Raw genomic sequence first — 12,945 nt, 5'->3', positions numbered from 1 at the left:
AAAGCAGTGCCAAATTCTGATGAGCCCTGTGGGTCACATAGTAAAATGTAATTGTGTTGAGTAAATTTAAATTCTTGGGAGCACTCCAAAAGAAAGGAAAATATCTGGGTGGGTTTTAAAAACTAAGGGGAAAAATAAAATTACAGAAAGAATGATTAATGATTAAAAGAAGCTAACTGTTGTTTTTTAAATCACTTTGGGCTCTGAGCTGTCATCTTGAGATCATGGCCCATTGGAATGTCTCCTGTGGAGAATCTGGCGGATGTAAGTGACAGCTCCAAATTTGGTCCAAGTTCCAATGGTTTCTGAATCCCATCTTACTAAGTGATATGAGCAGAAACATGTTCCTTATCTGGACATTCCCCCCGCCCCCAACCCCCTATTTTGTTTTCTCCCCTTTCTTTCCTAATCACTGAAAGTAAAGAATGAGTGTCAGAATGGAGCCCTCTTAAGAAACCAGAGTTAGATATTCAATTGGGGGAAAATAGTTTCTTAAAATGAACCTAACTAAAATCCATTCATGCATGATTTTAATTAGTTGATCACAAATTCCTCTCAAGGAAATAATAAACTTTAAAATATGACATGTGTATATGAATAATGAGGTGAATGTGTAGCCCTCAATATTAGTAGGCAACTAGGAAACTGTCAACTCAAATGTAATGAGTAAAACGAGTATAAAATAAATTGAAATCCTGGAAATGACAACATGTACTAGAGGCAGAGGGATGGAGAGGGTCTTATAATTGGAGAGACACTGTCATGTGGAGGAAATGATAATTTTTATGTACTCCCATCACTACCTAGAAATTATTTTTACTGGCTGATTGATACTAGGATCCTTGCTTCCTTTTTAAGCAGCCCTTCAGGAGGAAGTGGTGACTTCTCAGGTTACCTCAACTCTGTGAAAACAGTTCTTAAAGTCATCCAGCTGCCCTTTGCTTTCTGGTAGGTTTTTCTCTGTTTGCATGTTCTGGAAGAAAATTTTATACTTGCTGACATGTATACAGTATATGTAGACATGTACTGTATCTATTTCAGAGAAAATAAGTTATTTTGCATTGGGAATAAAATTATTTTGGATTTGTTGACCATGACTCAGTCCTTCAGAAGCTGATCGCCTACATTGTAATAACCTAGTGCTTTTGCAAACTTGCTGAAAAATAATAGCCTAAAAGGGCAAGAAAAGGTCAACATGAAACAGAAATCCTCCCTCCAAACACCCACCATTAGACACTACTCTAAGCCCTTTTCCTACAATAATTTATCTAATCCTTAAAACAACCTTGTGAATTCTTACTATTCTTATCATCATCCCCATTCGTCACATAAAGAAACGAAGGCTGGTAAGAAACAATAATGAGTTCACACCCAAATAACCTGCTTGAACACTCTGCACTAAATCAACAATCTATTGCCTCAGCTCAATAGAACTTGTCTTTTTTCCTTATGTTTGCATCTACTGTATTTTCTGGCATATAAGAGGACCCCCTAATTTTACAGTTAAAGCATAGGTTTAGGTCTATATTCGCTGTATAAGACTACCCCCCACTTACTTTGAAAAGACTTACTTTGCCGTCAAGATCTGCAGGTAATTTTTGTGCAGTTTTGGTCTTTTGCCCCCGATTTTCGGTTGACTTTTTTTCGTTTCAAAAGTCGTCTTATATGCCGGAAAATACAGGAGTAACAGAAGTAGTGGACCACCAAATCAATATTTGATATTAGCCCCCTCTATCCTTCACAAAATAATCAAACCTTCTTTTTAAATAATTGTTTTCTATAGAGAAACTGTTTGCAGATAGCTTGTATTAATCTTTCTTTTGAAAGCTTCGGGATTTTTTATAGCTCAATAAAACGTTTCTGTGATGATTCCTGGGAGCTTTCTGTGGCATAGCAATTGAAGCAAGGCATTGTACAAATTATTTTCTATAAGGTGATCCTGTTGGCTTTGCCTTCAAAATATTTTCATCATTGCCATTACTGTGCCCCAGACCAAGCCTCCTCCATCATCTCTCACCTCAGACATTCTAATTGCTTTCTTACTGGTTTCCCTGTGTCTGCCCTCACCTGCCTAAGACATATCTTGAACACAACTGACAGTTTGATCTTATTAAAAACATTAGTCAGATGGCATTTTTTCTTCTCCAGTTGCTCCCAAGTGTAGGTCTTCCCAGGGATTTATCAATACATGGTTTTACATAATCTGTCTTTAATTCTCTCCCTAATTTCATCGCCTATCACTGTTCTCGCTACTCACTCTGCTTTAGTCACATTGATCTCCATAATATTCTTAACCTAGAGGCCTAGTGCACAAAATTTGTGCATGGGGTCAGGGGGTGTGGTACTTCCTCAGCCCACCCTGCACCCTCCCTCAATCTGGTACCCCTAGAGCCGGGGTCGGCAACCTTTCAGACATAAAGAGCCACTTGGACCCGTTTTCGAAGGAAAAAAAAACACCTGGGACCCGCAAAACCATTGCGACATTTAAAACAAATATAACACTGCATGTATTATTTCTTACCTTAATGCTATATACCAGATCATGCAGTTAGCTGTCAATCTGAAGGAAAAAAGGACTTTTTCACTTAACAATGTAAAATATATTTTTGCAAATTAATAGCTAATTAAAATATTTAATTTACCTTGTTAATGGGATTTTTGCTCCTGAACCTCAGTGCACAGTGTCTGCACATCAGAGCTGTAAGACGTTACCTTCATTTTCACACAGGCTTGCAAGTTGTCATCTGTGAGGCGTGATCGATGTTTGTTTTTAATATAGTTCATGTTGGAAAAGACCTGCTCACATACATATGTGGAGCCGAAGATCGACAGGACTCCAAATGCATACTTTTTCATGTTTATATAAGTGTTGGGGATGGCATTCCATGTTTCAAACACAAGTTTGTCCTGTTTGGGAAGGTTTTCAATATCACTCCATTTATGGTTCTGAGCCAGAATGGCCTTCTGACGGGCAACATCCTCAAGAGTAGCGGCCAAGCATTTGAACTTGGACACCCATATATCTTTGTCGGCTATATCGGCCAGTTCCATCTCAAGATCAGGTTGACTTACACCTGCAAATGCAATCATATTCAATAGGGATGGATCGATCGCCAGGGGAGTGACAGGGAAGGATAATGTGGTTTTTTCCTCTCTGAACTCACAGAATCGTTTCCCAAACGAACTTTGTATTGTGGTGATTGCAGACTTCAAATATTCCAAATTTATCGTATCATGACTTTGTTTGAACTCTCTCAAAGAGGGAAAGTGAGACAGTGTACCTCTCTGTAAATCTTTGACAAACACTGTCAACTTGCGCTCGAATGCCAAAACCTCCTCCAGCATGTGCAGGGCTGTGCCTCCTTTCCCCTGAAGGGTTGTATTTAGTGTGTTTAGATGTGCTGTCATGTCTACCATAAAATGTAATTTTTCCAGCCACTCAGGTTGTTCCAGCTCAGGAAAGGTGAACTCTTTGCTGGCCAGGAGTTTTTACTTCTTCCAAACATGCGACAAAGCGTTTTAGCACCTCGCCTCTGGACAGCCACCGGACCTTGTTGTGGAGCAGGAGGTCAGAATATATGCTCTCCACCTCATCCAATAGCAAACAGAACTGGCAGTGGTTTAAACCCTCTGCCATTATCTTATTAACAATCTGAATGATCACATCCGTCACTTTTGTGCATTCCTGGGGAAATGTTTGAGCACACAATGCCTCTTGGTGCAGGATGCAATGAAATGAGAGCAGCGTTCTACCCAGAGCCTTCTGCAGTAGAGCCACAAAGCCCTTCTGTGCTCCTCTCATGCTCGGTGCCCCATCAGTAGCCACTGAGACCAGGTGGTTGGTGTTTATTTTTTCGGCACTTAAATAGTCCAGGGCAGCCTTACAGATATCCTCACCCCTTGTTTGGCTGTAGTCCGGGGAAGAGGTGCGCTGCCACCAGCACTGTAGAGCAAGTCCCCATGCAGCGCCAGGAAGACGACAGGAGCGGCGGGATTGGGAGCCACCAGCAGCACCGCATCCTTGCAGCGCGGCCACGCAGCCAGGATGTTGTCGATGCTGAACATGCTGGCCGGCATCCCCGAACCCCCGAACCCCCGCGTGGGGCCGGGACCAGGACGAGAGGAGGGGTGCTTGGAGAAGTGCCTCAGCGTGTGGGGCGTCCGGAGCCAGAGCAAACCGAAAGAGAGCGCTGGTGAGCGCGGCTGCTCCCTCCCCACCCCGCCCCTGCGCCCGCCTCAACAGTCACCTTTTAAAAAAAAACAACACAATTCATCAGGCCCCCAATATTTTGTAAATTAATTAGTGAGCCATGCATGCCATAAAAATAATTCATCAGCCCCCCCCAATGTTCTGTAAATTAAATTAAGTAAATTAAATTTAAAAATGTAAATAATAATTTAATTAATTAATTAATTTTTTTTTAAATTTATATAATAGCCACAAATTTCCTACAGTGTACATCTTACAAAAGGACCTGTCTCCCATGCTTAACCAACAACAAAAATTAGTATTAGAGGTGAGTGATACATCTCCCCGCCCCTCCCCTGCTGTCGGCCCTGCTGGGAGCCGTAGCAAAGGTTCAAAAGAGCCGCATGCGGCTCCGGAGCCGTAGGTTGCCGACCCCTGCCCTAGAGGATGTCCGACTGCTGAATGTTTTCCTGTTGGATGGGACCTAAACTGGCAGTTGGACATCTCTCTCACAATCCATGACCACTGGCTGTTAAATCCTCACCTGCCTACCTGCCTGATCACTGCCTAACCACTTTGTCTGCCTGCCTGATTGTCCTAACCACCTCTGCCACTGCCTGCTCCTCTGCAGCTTCATACAGAAGGACATCCAGAATAATGTCCAGAAGGTTGTTTGGCTGTCCAGTCTAATTAGCATATTATGCTTTTATTATTATAGAGGCCCAGTACAGGAAATTTGTGCATGCAGGGAGAGGCCCAGTACATGAAATTTGTGCACGCCTATCTCTCCAATCTGGGATCCCTCTCACAATCTAGGACTGCTGGCTCCCAACTACTCACCTGCCTATATTCCTAATTGCCCCTAACTGCTTCTGCCTGCCAGGCTGATCACCCACTAACCACCCCCCTGCCAACCTGATTGATGCCTAAATGCTCCCCTGCCAACCTGGTCACCCCTAACTGCCCTCCACTGCAGGCCTGGTCCCTCCAACTGTTCTCCCCTACTGGCCATCTTGTAGCGGCCATCTTCTGTCCACATGGGAGCAAGATCTTTGATCACATAGGGGCAGCCATCTTGTGTGTTGGAGTGATGGTCAATCTGCATATTATTCTTTTATTAGATAAGATAGATGCCTGGTGCATGGGTGGGGGCCAGCTGCTTGGCCCTGAAATGTGTCCCAGATTAGGGTGAGGGTTCCCATGGGGCATGGGGCAGCCTGAGCAAGGGGCCTGTGGTGGTTTGCAGGCCGGCCATGCCCACTGGCAACCAATGTGGAGGCCTTGGTATCTGGGATTTATTTATCTTCTATAATTGAAACTTTGTAATCCTGAGTGGAGGCCAAGGCAAGCCAGGGCTCCCAAAGCTTGGCTTCCTCCATTGCCAGGGGAAAGTCAAGCCTCCTGCTCTCTCCAGCTGTGTGGCTGGTGCCATTTTTGTTGGGATTTATTTATCTTCTATAATTGAGACTTTGTAACCTAAGTGGAGGCCTGGGCCCGCCAGTGTGTGGGAAAAGTTTGGCTTCCTCCATTGCTGGGGAAACCCAAGCCTCCTGCTTGCTCTGTGGTCACAGCCATCTTGGTTGAAGTTAATTTGCAAATTTGCTCCTGATTGGCTGGTGTGTGGGTATAGCAGAGTGGTGGTTAATTTGCATATTACTCTTTTATTAGATAGGATGTGATGGGCCTATTCCTGCTTTAGGATTTGTGCACTGATGATTCCCTCTATTTGGAACTTTCTTCTGCCCTATATGTACTTATCTAACACATTTCTTCACATTGTCCCTTATATGTATCTTTTTCACTAGGCTTACTATGACTACTCTGTTTAAATTTAATTCCCCCATTCCTAATCCTCAATACACCTGAATGCCCCTACTTTCCCTACACTTCTGCCATAGCAATTCTCAAAGTCTTTTTTTTTTTAACATTTTCTCTGTTGATTTAGGTATTACATATGTGTTCTTATCCCCTCATTGCCACCCCCCCTTCCATTCATGCCCCTGCTCATGCCTTCAACCCCCCCCCCCCCCCCCGGTGTCTGTGTCAATTGAAAATCTTTTCTTATTATGCTTATTGATTATTGTCTGTCTCTCCTCTCCTCAAACTAGAATACAGATAACAGGACAGCTGGACTCTTTGTTCATTGTTTGAACTTTTATATCGCAAACCCTCAAAACAGCACCTTGAACTTATATCAAGTGATAATTCAATGAGTTGAGTGAATGAAGGCAACCAATACAAAGTAGTAATATCTTTAGGAATACTACTTATTTCTGGAAGAGTTCTAAGCATTTTAATTTTATTACATCATTTAGTCTTTCCAGCACACCAATGAAGGAAGCTTTAATACTATTCTCAGTTTATAGATAATTACCATCTAAGGCTTTAAACTTTCTGGGTCTTGTGTAAAAAAATTTTTTTTATTTAACTAGTCTATTTTTTAAACCCAAGGATATGTTTTCATTGATTTTTAGAAAGGAAGGGAGAGCAAGAAAGAGAGAGAGCAACATCAATGTCAGAGACATAGATCAATTTCCCAACAACCTAGGTATGTACTGATTGAGAATTGCACCTTTTGGGGTATGTACATGGCATTGCTCCAATAAATTGAGCCTCCTGGCCAGGACAATTAAACTAATCTATTTTAATTTATGAAATATGATAACAATTTTTAAATATTGAAAGTAAATAAGTAATACCAGCTATATATATTCTAAAGAACAGCATTATCTTAAATCTAGATCTTCCACTGATTTTGTTCACAGACTTGACCAAGCACTACTTTAGCCAGCAGCTTTATGTTAATTGGCATGAAGATAAAGACACACATTATTCAATAAAAAGGAATTTTGTGCTATTTTACAAATATAAAATGCTTCAAGTGGCAGATGTCAATTTAATCTTTAATCCATTTTGCCAGTAGTGGTAAGAAGTTATGAACTGTAGAAATAATGTTATTATTTAAAAGCATATTTTCTTTTACCAAGTACTTTAATATATGTAATCTAATTTTTGTCATTACAGTAACTCTGAGGAAGATATTACAAACTTTATCACTCAGATAAGAAGACATAAATTCATCAGCTTAAGTTGTTTTTCTAAGGTCACACAATTGGCAGAACCGGGGATCAGAATCGGCGTTCTTTTCACAAAACCAATCTCACAGCGACTATGAGAAAATATTCTGAAACATATAATTGTATTTCCTGCCCAAAGTGATAGGTGAAATATCTTAAACTGGTCTAACTTTAAAGTCCTAGAGCATATCTACCAACAAATATTTACTAAAAAAATGAAGCTAGGAAGTAAAGATGTATGCATGGAGAGACGACCTGGGCAGTTTAGGTGTGCCCTCCGGCTGCAGGGAATGGCAGTGATGGTGATGGCATATGTGGAGGTAGAAGTGAAGTTTTAATTGTTGTGAGTTGGGTGTTTGTCTCTATCTAAGAATATTCCCAATCTGCCGTTCTGACTATCTGCCAGGTGCAATTAGGGAAGGGAACTTCTGTTTCTTATTTGCATTCATAAATAGCACAGGACTCGGGAGAAATTTAGATTTCTGCTGCAGTCAAGTAAGAAAATACTGCTTGTACAGCATTGGAGTTATTATTTCTGAGGACCTGGCAGAGGATTCTTGTTCTCTATGGGAAAAATAAAAGACTTTTTTTTTTTTTTTTTTTTTTTTTTTTAGAATACTTAATGCATTTAAAATTTTTGTCAGCACTAGCCAGTTTTTCTCAGTGTTTAGGGTTGGCCTGAGGACTGAAGGGTCCCAGGTTTGTTCCAGCTTGAGGGCACGTACCTCCGTTGCAAGTTCCTCAGGCCCCATAGGGGCACATGTGAGAGGCAACCAATGAATATTTCTCTCTCTCTAACCCCCCTCTCCCTCCCTTCCACTCTCTAAAAAGCAATGGGAAAAAATAATATTGGGTGAGGATTTAAAAAACACATTTTCCCCCTATGTCTATGATGTCTTCAGCACAAATGTCATCCATAGAGCATCCAGTATCAGTATATTGTACCTCTGATCCCACAGTTATAAAGCATTGGTATGAAATGAACTTCTGAAAGAAGGAATACATAATCAAGAGACATGCAGCGTCATTATCCATATTGTGCAGTATGCATTTTTTTTCCCACCAGAGCATCCCCTTGGTAACAAAAGAACCATTTCATTTTGTATGTGTTTGCTTTATTCACCTCTAACATAATAAAAAGGGTTACTGGGGGACTTTTCTAGGCCTTTCCATCATAATTAAAGAACCATGGACTCGTCCGTTTTTATGCTATATCAGATAGATTGGATTGTTCCATTCAAACTAAAGCCATTACAAGTTAGAATTTATAAGGTTAGTTAGTAAAACTAAAAGATAAGATGAAATGTCATTAGCTTCTACTTTTCTTCCTTTATGGAGTTAGTGGAAAAGGCATATAATATCAGGGGTGCCTGGTTTTACAGCAGCTCTGTTGTGCCCCTGGAGATAAGTGTGAGTCCCGGTTTGGCTCAGTGGATAGAGCGTCAGCCTGTGGACTGCAGGGTCCCAGGTTCAGTTCCAGTCAGGGGCATGTGCCTTGGTTGCAGGCACATTCCCAGTGGGGTGTGTGCAGGAGGCAGCTACTAATCAATGTTTCTCTCTCATTGATGTTTCTAACTCTCTGTCCCTCTCCCTTCCTTTCTGTAAAAAAAAAATCAATAAAATATATTAAAAAAAAAAAAAAAAAAAAAAAAGAGTGAGTCCCCTTCCCAGTAGAATTGAAGGTAGTCTTTCCATGAGCAGAGACCTGGCTCCTCATCCCTCACTTCTGTTCGGAGAGCATGACGTATCAGAACATACACGCCGCTTTGCAGAAGCTCTGATTTCCCTCATGGCTGTGTCTCTATGGCTTTGAGACACCATCATGACTCATTTTAATGTGTAATCTGTGATCTGGCCTCCAAATATTCTCTACATTATTTAAAAAATACCACAGGCAACCTACTCTGTGGATTCCACCAGGAAAGCAGGGGGCTGTTTTAGAAAGCTTACATGGTTCTTGGTTGACTCAGTTGGTGAATTTTCCAATATCAGAAGCTCAGGGCAATCTCACAGGAAGCACTACTGTGGAACATTGGAAATGTTATTTCAAATTACAGGGGCCACAACATCTCTCTTTTTCAAATCTTTAGAAAAAACTCATGGAAATTCCCCAAGCTGTAATGAACAGAGATTCTTAACCTGGTGAAATGCGAAAATTGAACTGGAAGGCCCCGAATTCCCTGGTTCTTGTCCTGATGGATTCTGAGAATGAAATCACGGACAAAAGGTGATAGGTGAAAAGGACAGAAACTTTATTGGGAGCAGACACTACCTCTAACACCTAATTCTAAATTCTCAGCCTAAGACTCTGTTCCTCCTGGATGGACAGAGGAGCCCCTAAGAAAGGTGACAGCTGCTTTCTTTGTCTAGAGGCATTACATAAGCTGCAGTTCTTTGTCTGAACCAGATCTCTTCTAATTGGTCGTGCTGCTGCATAGAATTAGCTTCCAAAGCTCAAAGCCCACATGGTGTCCTCCATTTTCTCTCCCCCTTATCTTATTGGCTGGAGTCACTTTTGATTTATCTCATAGCTCTCCAAGTTGTGTTGACAGATAATGGTCTTCCCAGTTATTCAGGTCAGGGCTACTTTTGGCCTAACTGATGGTCACTTTAATTGCTCAGGCCAAGGATTCCTTTTGGTTTATGGCTGTTTTAATTGCACAGGCCAGATATATCTCTATTGCCTGTGGCATTTCTATTAATATATTCTTTGTACAAGTAAGATAAACACACTGGCATCTTCAAGTCTCCATTGTATATTCCTTCCCCAGAGACCCTCACCCCACCCCCCCTTTATCTTTATGGCTCCCTAAACCTGCCTAATTAAGCTAGCTAGCTAGCCCTTTCACTGGGATGCCAGGACGCCCAAAAAAGTTCTTGAATAGGCTTCAAGAGATGCATGAGTACCTGGAATTGTGTGGAAGGGATGGTATCAATTTGAGCTACTGCTTCTAGAAATAGATATCTCTACATCTAGATAGATATCTCTATCTCTCTGTATCTACCCCTCGAGACTTAGCCTTTCTCCCAGATAATGAATAACCTTCAAAGCAGCAGAAGACAATAGCTATGACCTGACTAATGTCCACAGTGTCTGGAATTCTGACAGACTAAAGTTAAGGTTTTGACTTAAGTTGTGAGCCCTAAGGTAGAATGACCCCTGATTATTTTCCTATGAAAGCAGACAGTCAGAGGGACACCAAAGCAGCCCTTAGAATTGAATACATGGCTGGATAGCTGAGTTGGTTAGAGCTTCATCCCAATACCCCAAGGTTGTGGGTTTGATCCCCAGTCAGGACACATACAAGACTCAACCAATGAATGTGCAAATAAGTGGAACAATTAATCTCTCTCTCTCTCTCTTTCTCTCTCTCTCTCTCCCTCTTCCTTTATCTCTGTAGTTAATTTTTTGAAAAAGACATGAATAAATTATTTATCACTCTTACCTCTCCTCTGACCAACCAGCTTCCCAGTATAACCCGGAACTCCTAACCCAAGATGTCTGGTGATTTTGCCCTCCATAATCTGTGACCTACATGTTGTGGGGTCGAACCCTGGGTCAAAATAAGACCACTGGAGGCTGAAGATTGATTAAAAAAAGCAGGCAAGGATTTATTGAAAAACTGGCCAGGACGGCCAAGGGAGCACCACACAACTGCACTGATCTAGGTTTAGGTAACTCCTTTTAAAACTTCAAACCACAGGAATTTCCCTTTATTTTAAATTCTAAAGGCTGGGAACATTGGAATATGGCCCTATCTTGCCCATAATACAAAAGCAGAACTCAGAGGTTAATCTCTAAAGGTTATCTATAGTTTCTACCCATGAAGCTACTGAGTCAGTGGGAATCAATCTCCTGCAACTACCCTATTGTTTAAGCAAGTAATCGAAGGTCGAAGTCAGATAGCAAGGTTAAAATTCAAACAGCAGTTTTTAACCAAGTCTGATTGCTACCATATTTCACTATATACCATTGGGAAGTTTGTGCTTTTCAGCATTAGCTTTCCATTCTCCTGCATGGAGCCATTTATAATAAATACTCAATATTTGTCCACTGCAATTCTCAGTGTTTAGTGTTGCTAGAGCCAGGTGAATGAAATCTTTCTGTTCTGTAACACATTTGGTCTCTTTATGAATACATGCATGTATGTGATACCCTCTCTATTCACAAGTTTATTGTGATGAGAACTAAATGATTTAGCACACATGTGTCAAACACAAGGCCCGCGGGCCAAATCCGTCCCGCCAGGCCTTGCAATGTGGCCCGCACCGTGCTGTCATCACTGCACTCCGCTGCGTTTCCATCACAATGACAGTTTATGACTGTTCAGTAAACCATTTGGCCCGCGATTTAGGCTGGATTTTAGATTTTGGCCCCTTCTCTGATTGAGTTCGACACCCCTAATTTAGCATATGTAAAAAACTTAGAATACTGCTTGGCATATAGCAAAGAATCCAATAAATATTAGCTATTTTTACTCACGTTTGCCTTATTTTACATGTCTCTTAAGGTCAAGTTGGTTATTTTCTTGGGGGACTTTGACTCATTAACAGCTTCTGGGTCAAACCAAAGATACCATGTGACCTAGAAATTCAGCCCTCTGAATGGAAAAGAAACTGTAAAACTTTTCTTTAGCAGCTTTATGTCATGACAAATCACTTGGAAAGGGGAAAAAATAAATCAATCAATCAATCAAGATTCAGGGACATGCAGATGCCCCTCTCAGTCCTGGCCAGCCTCTCAGCTCAGCTTTATCTGGGAAGGTCATGGGAAGGTCGTTCTGCAGTTGGGTCTAATTAGTATATTAGCTCTTTATGATATAGGATAAATAATTGGTCTACATCCCTGTTTATGGCTCATAACTCTCAAATCCTAGGAATTTCCTAAGTGAGACTGATAAAAGTCCACTGTTATGTTAATGAAGTGGGTTTTTTTTTTTTTTGGATACAGCCTACAGGTGGGAACTGGCTGTTTTAATCCCACCCTGGACCTGACCTCTGGGGGAGAGAAGGGTAGAGAGGAACTGAGGGGTTGAATCAATTGCCAGCAGCCAATAATTGGATCAATCAGGACAGCGTAATGAAGAACTCATAAAAACCAAAAAGGACAGGGTTCAGAGAGCTTTGAGTTATTGAATATGTGGAGATGCATGGAGAAAGCATGGGAGTTCTAGCCCCTTCCAGGTACCTATGTGTTATAGTTATAAGTGTGTGATTTAAACTTAAGTGAAAGTGTTTACCTTGTGTGATTTAAACTTAGCATAACTACCTCCATTTTAAAACTTAGAGTGCATATTTTGAAGTTGTTTTGAAGTTGTAACCCTGAGTGCGTGTGAAAGCCCTAACAGATGCTAATCTTTAAAGTTGTAAACATGCTTACACCAGATGTGAACGCCCTAACATATGTTAATCTCTAAAGTTGTAAACAAGTAGCAATGTGCCAGATAATGCTGCTTGTGAGACCCCTGATAAGACACACTGAAGACCCCTTGGTTACACCCAGAAGGAACAAGGGAACACCCACAATTGGCCATAAAAGAAGGGAACTAAAAGGACTGGTCAGAGACCATGAAAGGCTTCTCCACCTGATGTGCTCTCCACTCTCTTCCTGCTCCTGTTTGAAGCTCTGCCAGAGTATGCTGGTACTCTGCCCATGAGCTGAATCTCTGAGGCCTCAAT

At 41.4% G+C, this 12,945-nt stretch overlaps 1 pseudogene; it reads right to left on the bottom strand.

Annotated features, from left to right (window-relative positions):
* The window catches only part of LOC118728737, a 76,048-nt pseudogene extending 71,971 nt beyond the window's left edge, over positions 1-4,077 (bottom strand).
* Positions 4,078-12,945: the final 8,868 nt, after the last annotated feature.

This window comes from Pipistrellus kuhlii, unplaced genomic scaffold (genome assembly GCF_014108245.1).
Source record: "Pipistrellus kuhlii isolate mPipKuh1 unplaced genomic scaffold, mPipKuh1.p scaffold_m20_p_3, whole genome shotgun sequence".
NCBI lineage: Eukaryota > Metazoa > Chordata > Mammalia > Chiroptera > Vespertilionidae > Pipistrellus > Pipistrellus kuhlii.
The sequence above is the reverse complement of the archived record's forward strand: the minus strand, read 5'-3'. Positions and strand labels throughout refer to the sequence as shown.